Source organism: Lytechinus pictus, chromosome 1 (assembly GCF_037042905.1).
Source record: "Lytechinus pictus isolate F3 Inbred chromosome 1, Lp3.0, whole genome shotgun sequence".
Taxonomy (NCBI): domain Eukaryota; kingdom Metazoa; phylum Echinodermata; class Echinoidea; order Temnopleuroida; family Toxopneustidae; genus Lytechinus; species Lytechinus pictus.
Genome location: NC_087245.1, coordinates 77718 through 91682, shown reverse-complemented (window position 1 = coordinate 91682; position 13965 = coordinate 77718). Strand labels below are relative to the sequence as shown.

Below are 13965 nucleotides of genomic sequence, written 5' to 3'. Positions count from 1 at the left end.
GACTGAAATTGTTTCTACAGAATTCCTTGGAAAGTTCTGAATCTCTTGAGGCAAGTAAATCTTTGCTATTGGGGTGTGTGGATACAGATACTGATCCTCATTTGGTCATGTGTCAGGCAAGCTATCAAGAAAGCTATCCCAAGGTCACCCTCACTGACCTGTTATATAGACATATAACAATGCTTCTGTGTTGACATGAGCAATAGTTAGTACAAATGCTAATTAATTTGTAACTGATTAAGTTCATTCCAACTGGAAGTTCCAATTGGATCCAATTTTTTCAACTGGAACCAATTGAAACCAGTTGCCTCCAATTGGTTTCAACTGGAACCAATTGAAACCAGTTGCCCTCAATTGGATTCAGCTGGTTTTAATAGGGAAATTGGAACAACTGGAACCAATCGAAACCAATTGCCAACTGGTTCCAATTGCCCAATTGGTTTTAACTGGAACCAATTGCATGGTAACTGGTTTCAATTGGAACCAGATGTTCCAATTTCCCTATTAAAACCACCAGTTGGCCAACTGGTTTCAATTGGTTTTGCTCTAATTGGTTTCAACTCGATTATGGTCCTGGGCCCTCACATCTGCACTGAGCTTCCCCCTTCGTGGAACCCTCATGTAGGACAGCCCAAGGTGAGAGTCGTCCTTCCTTATATGGGAGCAGCCTCTCACAAGATTCAGAGGATTTTGAGAGAAGTTGACATTGAGGTTTGTCATAGCTCCTCAAATAAGCTTCAGTCTGCACTCACTACAAAAAAGGACAAGTGCAGCTCCAAGGACCTCCACGGAGTTTACCGAAATCCCTGTGAATGCGGTAAAGTTTACATTGGTGAGACGGGTCGTTCCTTTAACACTTGGATTAAGGAATACAAGGCCCATGGTAGGAGAGACGAGAGAGACAAGTCTGCAATCATCGATCATGCTCACATGCTCACATGATCACCAGATCCTCTGGGATGAGAGTAGACTGGTCACCTGTGTCCCCTACTGGCATCAGCGGAGAGTCAGAAAAGCGTTGGAGATTGAGAAAGAACACTGTTCCTCAAGACAGTGGCCTCCAACTCAGCAATATCTGGCTTACCATTCTAGACAACGAGACTAATCAGACCACACACAGTGCCATACACTATTGTGTGGAGCTATACCGGGACGTTTCACACACGTGTGAGCTTTGCAGTGATACGGGCGGAAGTGGTGACTTTTGGCATTCATGCCAATCTTGGCGGGAATGATAATTGACGTCATTTCCGGTCTTGGCTGGTTTTGTGTGTTGTCACCCAGGTCCGCATATATGTTGTCACCCAGGTCCGCATATATGTTGTGACTTATCCAGCCAATCAGAGACATGTACCCTGCAAGATACCGTGCATACGGCACTTTAAAAGAGTATATAAGGCCTGCTTTTACAAACTTTGCTCATTCTCCTGAACACGACAAGAACACACTTGTCGAATGTTGAGTTTCCGTGGTCCTTTTCAGGTCCAACACTTGCCCAAGAAAGATACATGGTGTACCGTGAAACCACTAATTACAATTAATTAATTCAAATCAATTGTGAACAGTATTACTACTTATTAAATATAAGCTTTGAAATGAGACCAATATTAAATCTCTACCCCTCTTGTATAGTATGTAATAATTAAGTTTTTTTCTTTTAAAGCCTGCCTTTAGCTTTGGTAAAGGGTTACAAAGAACCCTTTGATTAAGGGCATATAAAAATCTACATGCAGTAATGACATGGGATAGTGACATGTACTTTTGGTAGGATTTACAATATACCAAAACTAAAGACAAGTTTTAACATATACAAAACAGCCGGCTATCCTATAAAATTTGTATGTACTGCTTCCCTGCATCAACTACCCTTGCCATTATTCATTATCACAGTGTCACAAATTCAAATAATGCATTTACAGACATGGTGGTGTCAGTATTAAAATGATGCCAAATTTCTTGTCCAACTGCTCTTTTGTATGTTAGACCAAATGAAATTTGAGAAAGTGTAACAAAGCCACCTTTTTGCCGGGCGAGTTAAAAACACAAGACCATAAATTGATTAGATTATGATGTGAATTTTTCCCCCCTTTGCATCTACCCAATTTGTGCTGGCACTATTATAAGCAAGATATGACATCAGAAGTGTCATAATGGTAAGATTTTTGCCCTCTATTGCCAGAGAGGACTTCGGAAATGGTTCACAAACAACCCTTATGGGGTTCAAAGGGTTAAGATTCAAACAATTTTACTGAAATTTTATTTCTATAATGTATAATTAAGTTGTAGTCAGTTTTCATTCTGTATCTCTCTCTATCTCCCCATCCTTTCTCTTTTATTTGATTTTCACCACTTCCATTAACATGCAATCATGATACTTTTCTCTTTCTTTACTACAATAAAGGCCCAAGAAGTGAAGCATCTGATTTCTTGCCAACCATCAGCCATCAAAGCTGTAAGATTGCAAGCCATGGTCCCACACATACCAGACAAGAACAGTCCTTCCGATTCATTGGATAAGTTAGAGGTAAGCAATGGTACACATATACCGGACAAGAACAGTCCTTCTGATTTATTGGATAAGTTAGAGGTAAGCCATGGTCCTACATATACCGGACAAGAACAGTCCTTCCGATCCATTGGATAAGTTAGAGGTAAGCCATGGTACCACATATACCAGTAGAGGTGGGCTATAGAGGGTCAAATTTAGGTCACATTTTTAGAACATGCTCATCACACCCTAGTTTGATGACTTTGTGCCTACTGACCACTTTAAAAAAAAAAAATGAAAAAAATGTAAAATCCGGGGTGCCCTGACCGAAATCGTAAAAAATCCAAGATGGCCGCCGTTTCGCCTAAAAAAAGACATTTTTGGCTGTAACTCAGTCATTTTTTTGTCTATTGTAATAGTTTTGGTGTCTAACCCTATGTTTTAGGGGTCAGAGAAACTAAATATAATGATATTTTTGGTGTAAAACCTATTCTTCTACATAATACTCACATTTTCCCCATATTTAATGTTAAATTTTCCTTCTCCTTCACCCCTACCCCAACCGCAAATTTTGTATTTTATTTTCTGTATTTTCTTCAAGTCATGTTAGCTATGATACCCTTAATAATAAACTCTAGCTACGAAAAGTGTTTTTTTGTACTTTAAACAGTACAGCGAGAAATATACAAATAACCTTCATACATGACTGTGTCGCGCACCCAGAAACCTATCTGGCTGGTGAATTCCGAGTCGGCAGGCACAGTAACTGTGGAGCCAGTTCTAATACTGTATCTGCTTTAAAGTACCAATTGTTTGATCATCAGACCTCTAGTCAGAGAGTATTATAAAATTCCACTTTTTTATTTGGAAAATGACTTGAAATAGCTTTCTATGATATGCCAATTGTCAAGCACAAATGTAATGTTTCTGCTGGAAGATGTATCCCATGAGCCAATTACATTACATGGAAGAATCTACATCGGCGGTACTGTCTGTACATGAGCGTGCTTTGGCCATCTCCAGTGCTAATGCTGATCTGTCCCTTTCGATCTTAGAAGTCTTTTTCCATGTGCTCGATCTCATATGCCTCATGATGTTGGTCTCGACACATACCGAGGTACCAGTTTCGTTCATCGTCATAATCCCATATCACACTGCAGAACTCATTGATGCCCACTTCTTTGTCAGTATTTTCTTCAAGGTTGGAATGGGCAGTTGGCTGTGTGATCCCATTGGGTGGCTTTAGATTGAATGCATGTCATCTTCAGTAGGCAGATCAGGGGCAGGGAGATTATCAGACTCTCCTCCAGTCATTAGAAGAGTCAAGTTCACCTTCATTTCTGTTTCACGTAGTTGGTTGACCTTATACAAGTGTGGGCGTACCAAGTAATCTAGATGGGATACATGTATGTGTCTGCGATATGACAGCTCTGCACGTAACATAGTTTTAAGCTTGGTTGAATTTTGGGTATCCAGGCATTCCTGAAGCTCATCAACGTTTCTTAATTGACCTCCCCATTTTTTACATTTCTGTAACAGCCTATGCACACACCCGGTACTCTACCGCTTGGGCCACATTCCGCTGAAGCTTTTCCCGAGAGAGGATGTTTTGCTCTTCCACCCATTTCTGCTCACTCTTATCCAACACTTCTGCAATGTTATGGGTCACTTTTTCCAGTAACTACACCAGCCTTGTTCAAGGTCATATCATCTCAAATACTCTTGGTAGTGAAGTTTCTATTGGAAGCAGCAGCAGACTGCTTTGCTAGTTTGTCAAAATTTGACAGATCCTGCTCACACTGCAAATTGTTTGAAGGTAGATTGGTGAGATCTTCTTGTGTGAGTTTGTGGAGTTAAGTTGCTCTAGGTTCTGCCAAACGTATTTCTGCCGTTTGCTGATATCCATACTCACATCCTTTCTGAGTGGCTAAAATCTTTGGCAGCTTGCTGACACATTTGCTGCAAATACACGCCTACAGTTTCTCAGGTTTTTCAACTTGGAAAGAGTATGGAACCGTGTATGAAGAGAGTGTGTCTGTCTTGTTATTCAGCAGATCATCATGCAGACGTGGGATGATGGTCACTAGATCATTCTGTGAGCTAACTTCTACCATGTTAAGGAATGGGATGATTATGCAGTATGTGAACCAGGCCAATACCTTCAATACTATCATGATTAAGTCACACTCAAGGTACAGATGGCAGGCTTGAACTTGGATTTGGTGTTCTGCAATGTTGCCTCATACTCCGGGATGTGATATAGAATGGCTGCAGCAGTGTATGCCATAAGACCAAATCGATGTTCATTGAAGAGGCTGTTCTTGTTTTGCCTGCAGATGCAACCTCACACTCGAAGGTCTCCTACATGGATGATTAGTGTCCGTCATAACTTACTAGTTTTGTCAGTGCCTGTAATGCTGCTATGACCACACTCTTCTTGAGGAAGGATTTCAGGGTCGGCATGTATGCAATAAATTTCACGAAGCCCTAACTTGACTTCATGCTGAACAAGGGTAGAGATATTGCCTGCATCAAAATCCTCACATGTGTGGCTCACACACAACAAGTGTAGAAGCTAGGATGTGCTGACTGTTAAGGGATGGTGCTATTTGATGTTTGTAGTAATGAGGAGCTCGAGTGGTAATAGTGATGCATGTACATTACATGCGGTGATGAAGGGAGCTGTGCTGTAACTACTTGTGCATACATGTACTTACAAACAAAACAAAGTGGATATAAAATTTGGGATAATGGGCATGAGACAAGAAGGGAAAAAAGGAAGGCTTAAACTGTTAATTGTGATGCACACGTCATCTATTGGAATCAATATTGTAAGAATTCGCATATTGGGGAAATAAGTAGAAAGTTGATTAAATATTGATATAACATGAATTTTAACACTTATATATAAAAATGAATACTATAAATGGGTTCAGTGACCCCCAAAACATAGGTTTAGACACCAAAACTAGGCTAAGGGATGAAAAAATGATTGAGTTATGGCCAAAAACATGTTTTTTTAGGCAATCCGGCGGCCATCTTGGATTTTCGGGTTTTTCGGCCGGGGCACCCTGGATTTCAGATTTTTTTCATTTTTTTTTCTGATTATGGTGTCAGTGTGCACTAATTCATCAAACTAAGGTGTGATGAGCATGTTCTGAAAATGTCACCCTCTATAGCCCACCTCTAATACCAGACAAGAACAGTCCTTCCGATTTATGAGATAAGTTAGAGGTAAGCCATATGGTCCCACATATACCATATAAGAACAGTCCTGATTCATTGGATAAGTTAGAGGTAAGCCATGGTACACATATACCGGACAAGAACAGTCCTTCTGATTTATTGGATAAGTTAGAGGTAAGCCATGGTCCTACATATACCAGACAAGAACAGTCCTTCCGATTCTTTGGATAAGTTAGAGGTAAGCTATGGTCCTACATATACCAGACAAGAACAGTCCTTCCGATTTATTATATAAGTTAGAGGTAAGCCATATGGTCCCACATATACCATATAAGAACAGTCCTTCTGATTCATTGGATAAGTTAGAGGTAAGCAATGGTACACATATACCAGACAAGAGCAGTCCTTCCGATTTATTGGATAAGTTAGAGGTAAGCCATGGTCCTACATATATACCAGACAAGAACAGTCCTTCCGATTTATTGGATAAGTTAGAGGTAAGCCATGGTACCACATATACCAGATAAGAACAGTCCTGATTTATTGGATAAGTTAGAGGTAAGCCATGGTACCACATATACCAGACAAGAACAGTCCTTCCGATAAGTTAGAGGTAAGCCGTATGGTCCCACATATAACAGACAAGAACAGTAGTACTTCAGATTCATCGGATAATATACTCGGGGGCCGTTTCAAAAAGCTGTTCGTGTGTTAAGAGCGACTTTAAGAACGACTGGTGATAATTTCTTACGCGCTAAACTATAGCCAATGAATATACCATTTACAATAAGAAAGGAACACCAGTCGCTCTTAAAGTTGCTCTTAACTTACGAACAGCTTTATGAAACACCCACCAGATAAGAACAGTCCTTCAGATTCATTGGATATAAGTTGGGGGTAAGCCATGGTCCCACATATACCAAGAACAGTCCTTCCGATTCATTGGATAAGTTAGAGGTAAGTCATGGTCCCACACATACCAAAAACAGTCATTCATATTCATTGGATAAGCTAGAGGTAAAGAGCTTTCATCTTGAATTTTACTAAAGAAACCCAAAACATGGAATTATATCTGTTGAAGCTAAAAGTAGATTAGTCACAGTGAGCAATAATTTTGAGGTTAAGTCTGTAAAATCAAGGTACTCTTTCATTATGTAGATAAAATGAAGTAAAGTTTGTCATAGCTCATGTTAACCATGTATAGCTCATGTCAACCATGTATTTTGTGAAGTAATGAAATATAACCTGCTAGAAATGCCAACACAGATATTGAAATGCACATGTGGGCACAGGACTATATTGCTTCATGTCTATGGACAGAATGCCATGTCTATTTGCTAATTCTTGAGCTCATTTTACACTAGAATCATTTTTCAGATAATATTTCTGTTAATTAAAGTATACATCCAAAGAATCAAAAGTATTTTATAATGACTTTATGTGGTCATCATTGTAAAGGGGAAGTATTACTAATCAGATATATAACTTCACTTTTCAAAATAGTGATCAGAGATTGCAGAAATCAGCTCTCAAAAATGATTTATTTTCATGCCATATTTCTGCCTTCCACCGGTCCTCTTGCGAGCTCCAGCTGAGTGACGTCACACAATGAGCAGTGAGCAGCTGAGCTGACAGCAGCCCATTGGAGACGATCTTTCCCATCAGCGTTTTTTGCTCTTAGAATTGTTTATGCCTCTTAAGATTGGTCTTGTTATATAGATAAAAGTTTGAATTTACTGAACAGTGAAAAAAAGTGCACATTTAACGTATTTTGGTGACCGATATTTAGCTTATAATTTTTTTTTTTTTCAAGAAATATAGGTGAATAAACAAAGCATATTTTCACGTAGAAATCACACTTGCGTCACATTAATGTTATAGTCAATATAAAGCATAGACATTCTTCTTTATGACTGAACAAATATTATGAAATTTCATTAAGTAGCAAAGTCAGGAATCACAAAAAAAACACGGCAATATCCATCGCGAAATGACTGAAATTGCAGTTGAATTACCGAAGCATTATTAGGAAACAGCGGCGAGCGGACTTTCTTTCATATATCTTAAAAATGCCTTCCTGTTAGGGCGATGGTCTGTGGCCAAATGCGTTGGCCATTGTTTTGTCATGTGCGAGGACCCTGGTTCGAAACTCGGATTTTTTTTTTCTGGGTATTTTTTTTTTATTCCTTCCCCGTCCCTACCCATCTTTTTTTTCTCTTTTTATTTTCTTGTGAAATTCTATTCAGACCTGTATTTATCAAATCTTGCTTCTTAATTGCTGCTTTTGATTTTCAAGTTCTTGATTAGATTATTTCTACTCTTATTTGGGATGGGAGGGGTAGAGTTAAAAGTCAAGTCCACATCAACTAAAAATTATTTGAATAGAGTGATTTCCCTTGTTCTTTTTACTCAAAACAGTCATATACACAAAACAATGATATGCAAATTAGAGTTGTCACTCACATCACATTCGTTTCTATTTTTTGTGGCATTTTGTTTTTTATTCTTTGCAGATTTGACGATAGGAAACTCTTCATCTGATCACAATAGGTTATATTTACGGAACTGTTAAAATAGTAATTATATAAATTTGAATCAAAGTTTTTATGAAATTTCCTGCAATATCTTGTTATTTTTCTTTAAATTCAAATGAATTTTTGATTGCGTGGACTTCTCCTTTACTCTTAATGTAGGGAATGCATAGCAAAATTTATCCAGAAACAAAATTGTCTTAGAATATGCAAATCAGTAATTGGACACATGTTCACTTTTCTTTCATCCAGGCCACTTCCTCACATCCACCAGGCTTTCAGTCTGATGATGAACCATCACACAACATTCACAGTGCTTCACAATAAATATTTCACTTCTGTTCATACATGCAATAAATATTGTGGAAAACAAATAAAAGGCGTACCCATATTCAAATACCGTTTAAAAGGACAAATATATTATACCTTTCGAGAAAAATCAGCACGTTAAATATCTGATAACAAAACATAATTATGGGGCACTGCAAGAAACTTATGTTCAATTGCAAATCAAGCGAAAGTCTTAAATTCAAATTTAAGCGTAATAAGGTCGAGTTGCAATCGCAATTCAACTACATGTTTAATCAAAGGACTTTCCCTTGATTTGGGACGTGTGATTGAGTATAACATTTCTCGCAAAATGCCCTAGTAACATTAAAATTGTTCTTTCGTTTTAAATTGTGTGTTATTATTTTTGACAAGCTGTATTCCTGTCCGAGTAAAATTTCTTAGTTCTCTCCAAAACTGTGCTCAAAATTGTTTCCAAGATTGATAAAGAAATTTTTTCTTTTGTATCATTATCATTCCACAACTTGCAAACCGTAGGTCCTGGAAAGAGTGAAGAAAAAAATGGCTATATCCAAATCATAGTAAAAGGACATGATGGAATCTCCCAGATTGAGGTAGCAAGCAGAGACCAGAAGTCACCAGAGTTAGCAATTGTGCAGATCTGTGTGTAGAAGAGAGAAAAAAAGAAATAGTTTAAATAATCAAATCAAAGTATGAATTTAATTATCGTGATGATTGATGACGTGCGGTGGCATGTAATTCCCGGTCAACAACAAATGATAGTAGGTTTAGACACCTGAAAAGTTCCACTCAGAACACTGGTGCTCTACCTCAAGTGATGTTTGTGTAGGCCCCACTCCACTTCACTACCGCTACACTAACGTACATGTACGCCACACCTACCCGGGTAAGTGTGTAGCGTAGTGTAGGCTGTAGCAGTACTCCAGTAGTGAAGTGGAGACTACACGAACATCACTTGAGGTACGGTGCTCTCTGAGTCTCTGTGTCATTACAAAGATTGCATTTATCTTCATTGTTGAAGGCATTACGCATACATATATGCAGCAACACTCTAATCAGAAAGAAACACCAGACTCTAATTTTGGCCCACCCAAGGGTTCATTACATGCCGCCGCGCACAGAAAATTCAAGCAATAGAAGTCGTGGACCCAAGAAGTGAGATCCCAGCACGCGCGACCCACTAGTTAGAAATCCACTGCCAAACGCGGTTCGTGGTTAGTATACTAATACTAACCTCGCAATACGTACTAGTAGTATACTAATACTAACCTCGCAATACGTGTGAGTGATTTTGGCCAGGAATCAGGGTAATCACTGCTGAAAATTTGTCTGGCTTCATGACATCGGCATCATGGTGATATAATTCTGTGTATAATAAAAACTTAAACATTCCTCTGAAACAGCAGATTTTCAGCCATGGTCCATACCACTCAGTGCTCCTAAATAATTTAATTGCCTGCCTGAGTCCTGACCAGTTTTAGAAATCTGAAGAAAAAATCTGCTGGAATTGTGCCACTCACACGTATTAAGTATACTAACCCCGCACCACGAACCGCGTTTGGCAGTGGATTTCTAACTAGTGGGTCGCGCGTGCTTAGCCTGGAGGCGTCTGGGATCTCACTTCTTGGGTCCACAACACACGACTTCTATGGCTTGATTTTTCTGTGCGTGGCGGCATGTAATGAACCCTTGCCTTGGGTGGAATTGTACAAAAACATTATTTCTAAAATAAAAACTTTTTAATTTTAATAGTAGTTATGCCAAAATGCATGATTCTAAACTTATATCAGATCTGTATCTGTCATCTGACCTGAATGCATCGTCAGAACAAGTACAGTTTCCAAACATGCTTACCTTGACTTTTGACTGGATCAAACAGCGTAGCCTGCAACATGCATCGGGAGCAAGTGAATGGGACCGTGCAGCTTGGAGTTTTTCAATAGTTAGTAGAGCAACACAACGAAGACTGTCGAGTGGACAAAATCGATCTTTCCAGTTCACAATTCAATAAAAAACGGGCAAAATAACACAGTTCTGGTTCCCTTATAGTCTGAAGTTGTCGAAAACAGAATTCGGATGTCACATTACATGAAGAAAACGGTAAATTCGGAAGATATTGAAGAGGTCAGTAAGGTGATTCAGTGTATTATGCACAGAGGGATGATGAGCTCGATTATTGTGTGACGTCATTATTCTCGACTGTTTTCACTGCGTGAACTGTCGGTCTGGGGGGCGGCTGGGGGGCTTAGAATGGTCTCTAATAATTTCATTTCTTGCATTTCCACGACATCGATAAGACTTTTTAGTGACATATTTGTGTATAAAAAGACAAGACCTTTCCATTCATATATAATTTGTCTATAATCATCACTTTCGTGAATTTTCTTTGTGTGTATACTTTAACAACTTAACAACACTTGGATGGTCATTTTCTTGAAATTTTTACCATTACAACTTAAGTCTAAATTTAACTGCATAGTGTGATTCAGGAAATCTATTGAATTTTTTCTTTCTTATTTTTTTTAGATTGATTAAAAAGGTTATGACAGTGACATTACATACAATTAGTATGGTGAAAAGTTTGAAAGTCGTATCCAATCACACTGTCCTAAGAGATTCAACATGTTGGATTGTTTTTTACGTATATGAAGCATGTTAATTAATGATAAAGCTTGCAGTTATCATACGCAAAGGGCTGTTTTCTGAAGTTGTATTTAATTTAAACACTCATTTAAAGTTGTGGTTTAATTATGTATAGTCAATTGTGACATGAATACATAACAATAGAAGATCAATGTATCAGCTAATTTCACTCTCGATTCATTATTTACTGTCTGACAAATATTAATAAGATAATTGTCTTCACCATGAAAGAATTAGGGAAGATCAAGGTAAACATAAGGAACATGCAATGTTAACAATTTGTGACATTTTTGGCTCCCCATAATTTTAGCACAAAGTTAGACCATGGTTTAAGTTAAACCCGACTTCAGAATATGGGCCATTTTGTTTGGTCAACTGGGAGATATTTACTCTGTTGCAGGCACGGTTCTAGACAAACGATTTGGAGGGGGTTTCTGGGGGCTTGAGAAAATTTTCAACATTGGTTCAATACAATGGGAATGGCCTATCCTAGGCATTATAGGGCTAGTGTACGTGGGAAATTATACTGATTTCACCATGCGGCTACTGTCAAATGTGCTACTTTCAAATTTTAGAGAGTTTTGAACGTAGTATAAGGTATAATAGAATAGGTCAGGGAATGGGGTGTTAATTAATGGTACCAACCTATTTAAAATCATAGGAGGGAGTGTGACCAAAGCATTTAAAAGTGGAACTTAGCATTGAGAGCGCTTTATTATGAACTTCCAAATAAATGTAATAGCTGCTATTTTGCAAGGTAGCATGTAGCAACCAGCAAGAAAATTCAAAATATGAATACCGGTAGTAAAAGCTTTAATTTTAGAGTATTTGATGACATGATAGGAACATTGCATTAGTCAATACTTATATACATGTACACATATAGGGCCTCTATAGTCTATATCTTTTTTTTTTCTTTGTACTTGTAGTCAAATTTTTATTTATTTATTTATTTGGGGGGGGGGGGAGGGGCTTCAACGATTTTTGAGGAACTTCAGTCCCCAAAGCTACCCCTACATGTAGAATCGTGCCTGCTCTGTTGATGCAGCTCTGAGAGTCACATTCTAGGCTGCATTCTTCATTGAATTTGTCGATAAATCAATGTGAATAATGTCTGTTGTTTTGTTTTTTCATTATTTTGCAGAGAACACGAGTGGAGACTCTTTTGGAAGATGAGAGAGGGCTTACTATTGATAGAGATCTGAGCTGATTATATCACTTGTTCATGATATACTTCAAGCAATGAAATCTAAACTTCATGCCATGGAATGGAATAAAGGAAAGAAGAAAAGTTGAAGTTGTATAGCCAAGATGAGGAAGAAATGAATGCTGTCTTGATGAGATGAGAGGACCAGCTTGGCCATTCTATCCAACTTGCGTTCTAGTTTGGCTTACAAAATGACTAAATACCCATACGTGCTGAATAACGGTACTAAAATATTTTTGTAGTTTCAAACTCTTTGTCTATATTTAGACACACAGCTAACATAAATCTATATTCAAAGAAAGAAAGGTGACTCTTAAGGATAGAAAAATGATGTCTTTAGTTGATGTACAGTTCTAGAACTCCTAATTACCTATTCAGTTATTAATTAGCAAATTAATGTGAAAAAAATGATTTGTTATGTTCTAGAGTTTGGCTATTTTATCAATGTCAGCATAGAAATTTTCTTGTGTTTCCCTGTGTTTATGGGAATTCAATGATAGTTTCAACCTTTTTAGAAATTTTCAGACCAGAATGTTAAAAGCATGTACAATCTGTATATATTCTTAGTGAAATTTGACTGAAGTAAAAAAAAAAAAATACTGTTCCGAAAGGTTTTGACCAGTAATTCTATTTTTGTATCTACATGTATGTATGAAGCAATGTGTGATATCCATTTTCTAGAAATAAACCTATGATATTATGATTTTTGAAGTATGTCTCATATTCTTTCCTGTTGGTCCTGCAATGCACACTTGTTCCTAATAGACAGGTCAATATACGACCAAAAATACCCTTACCCTGAACAAATTGCAACAAATGATTTTCAGCGTTTTTTTGTACTATTTGACCTCAGGAATAACATACTAAAAATCTACCAAAATCCGCATCCCTGATACATTATCCACCCTAGAATCCTATTTCGTTTCATATTCCATGGTATACGGAATTAAAAAAAATTGATTTAGGCTAGAATGAATTATAAGCCATCCAGTGTCCCTGGCAAATCCAAGATGGCGCCCAAAATGGCTGCCGTAGGCTGAAAATCCACAATTCATCTAAGTGGCTTTAATTTGGTTTTTATTCAATGGTTTTAAGGGTGAAGTAGTACATTGGAACAAGTTACAAGGACAGCCAGTGGTCTGGTGTGTCCACAAATCCAAGATGGCTTCCAAAAATGGAGTCTAAAATTGCTGTTGCTACTTTTAAAAAAAACTCGACATAGTTTGTTCAATATCCAGAAATATGTTTTTGTGTCTACACCATGGTATTTCATTTTGGCCTGGGAGATGTGATTTTGGTGTCTAAACCACTGGTTTCCCCGGGTGGGGGGGGGGGGCAGTCAAATATATTGCTGTACACACGCGTGACCAAAAAACCGCATTTAAAGGGGTGTTTTTTCAGTTTTGGACGCGGTCCGCGCATGGACTCATTAAGGGTATCAAAAACACAAATTTTCAAGAAAAGGGGTGGTTTTGAAAGACTGGTCAATGGTCAATCGCGGGGTCACACGTATTAAGGGTATGTTTTTTTCCCCAAAGCTTTTTTTTTAAGACTAGCCAAACATGTTTAGGGTATGTTTTTTTCCCAAGCTTTTTCCCCGA

The 13965-nt window shown here is 38.0% G+C and overlaps 1 long non-coding RNA gene across 1 annotated transcript; it reads left to right on the top strand.

Moving 5' to 3' along the window:
- Nucleotides 1-6286: 6286 nt before the first annotated feature.
- Nucleotides 6287-13067, top strand: LOC135154397 (uncharacterized). The gene is made up of 2 exons (XR_010293810.1): nucleotides 6287-6631; nucleotides 12302-13067. It is a non-coding gene; the product is annotated as an uncharacterized LOC135154397 (long non-coding RNA).
- The last annotated feature ends 898 nt before the right edge of the window (nucleotides 13068-13965 follow it).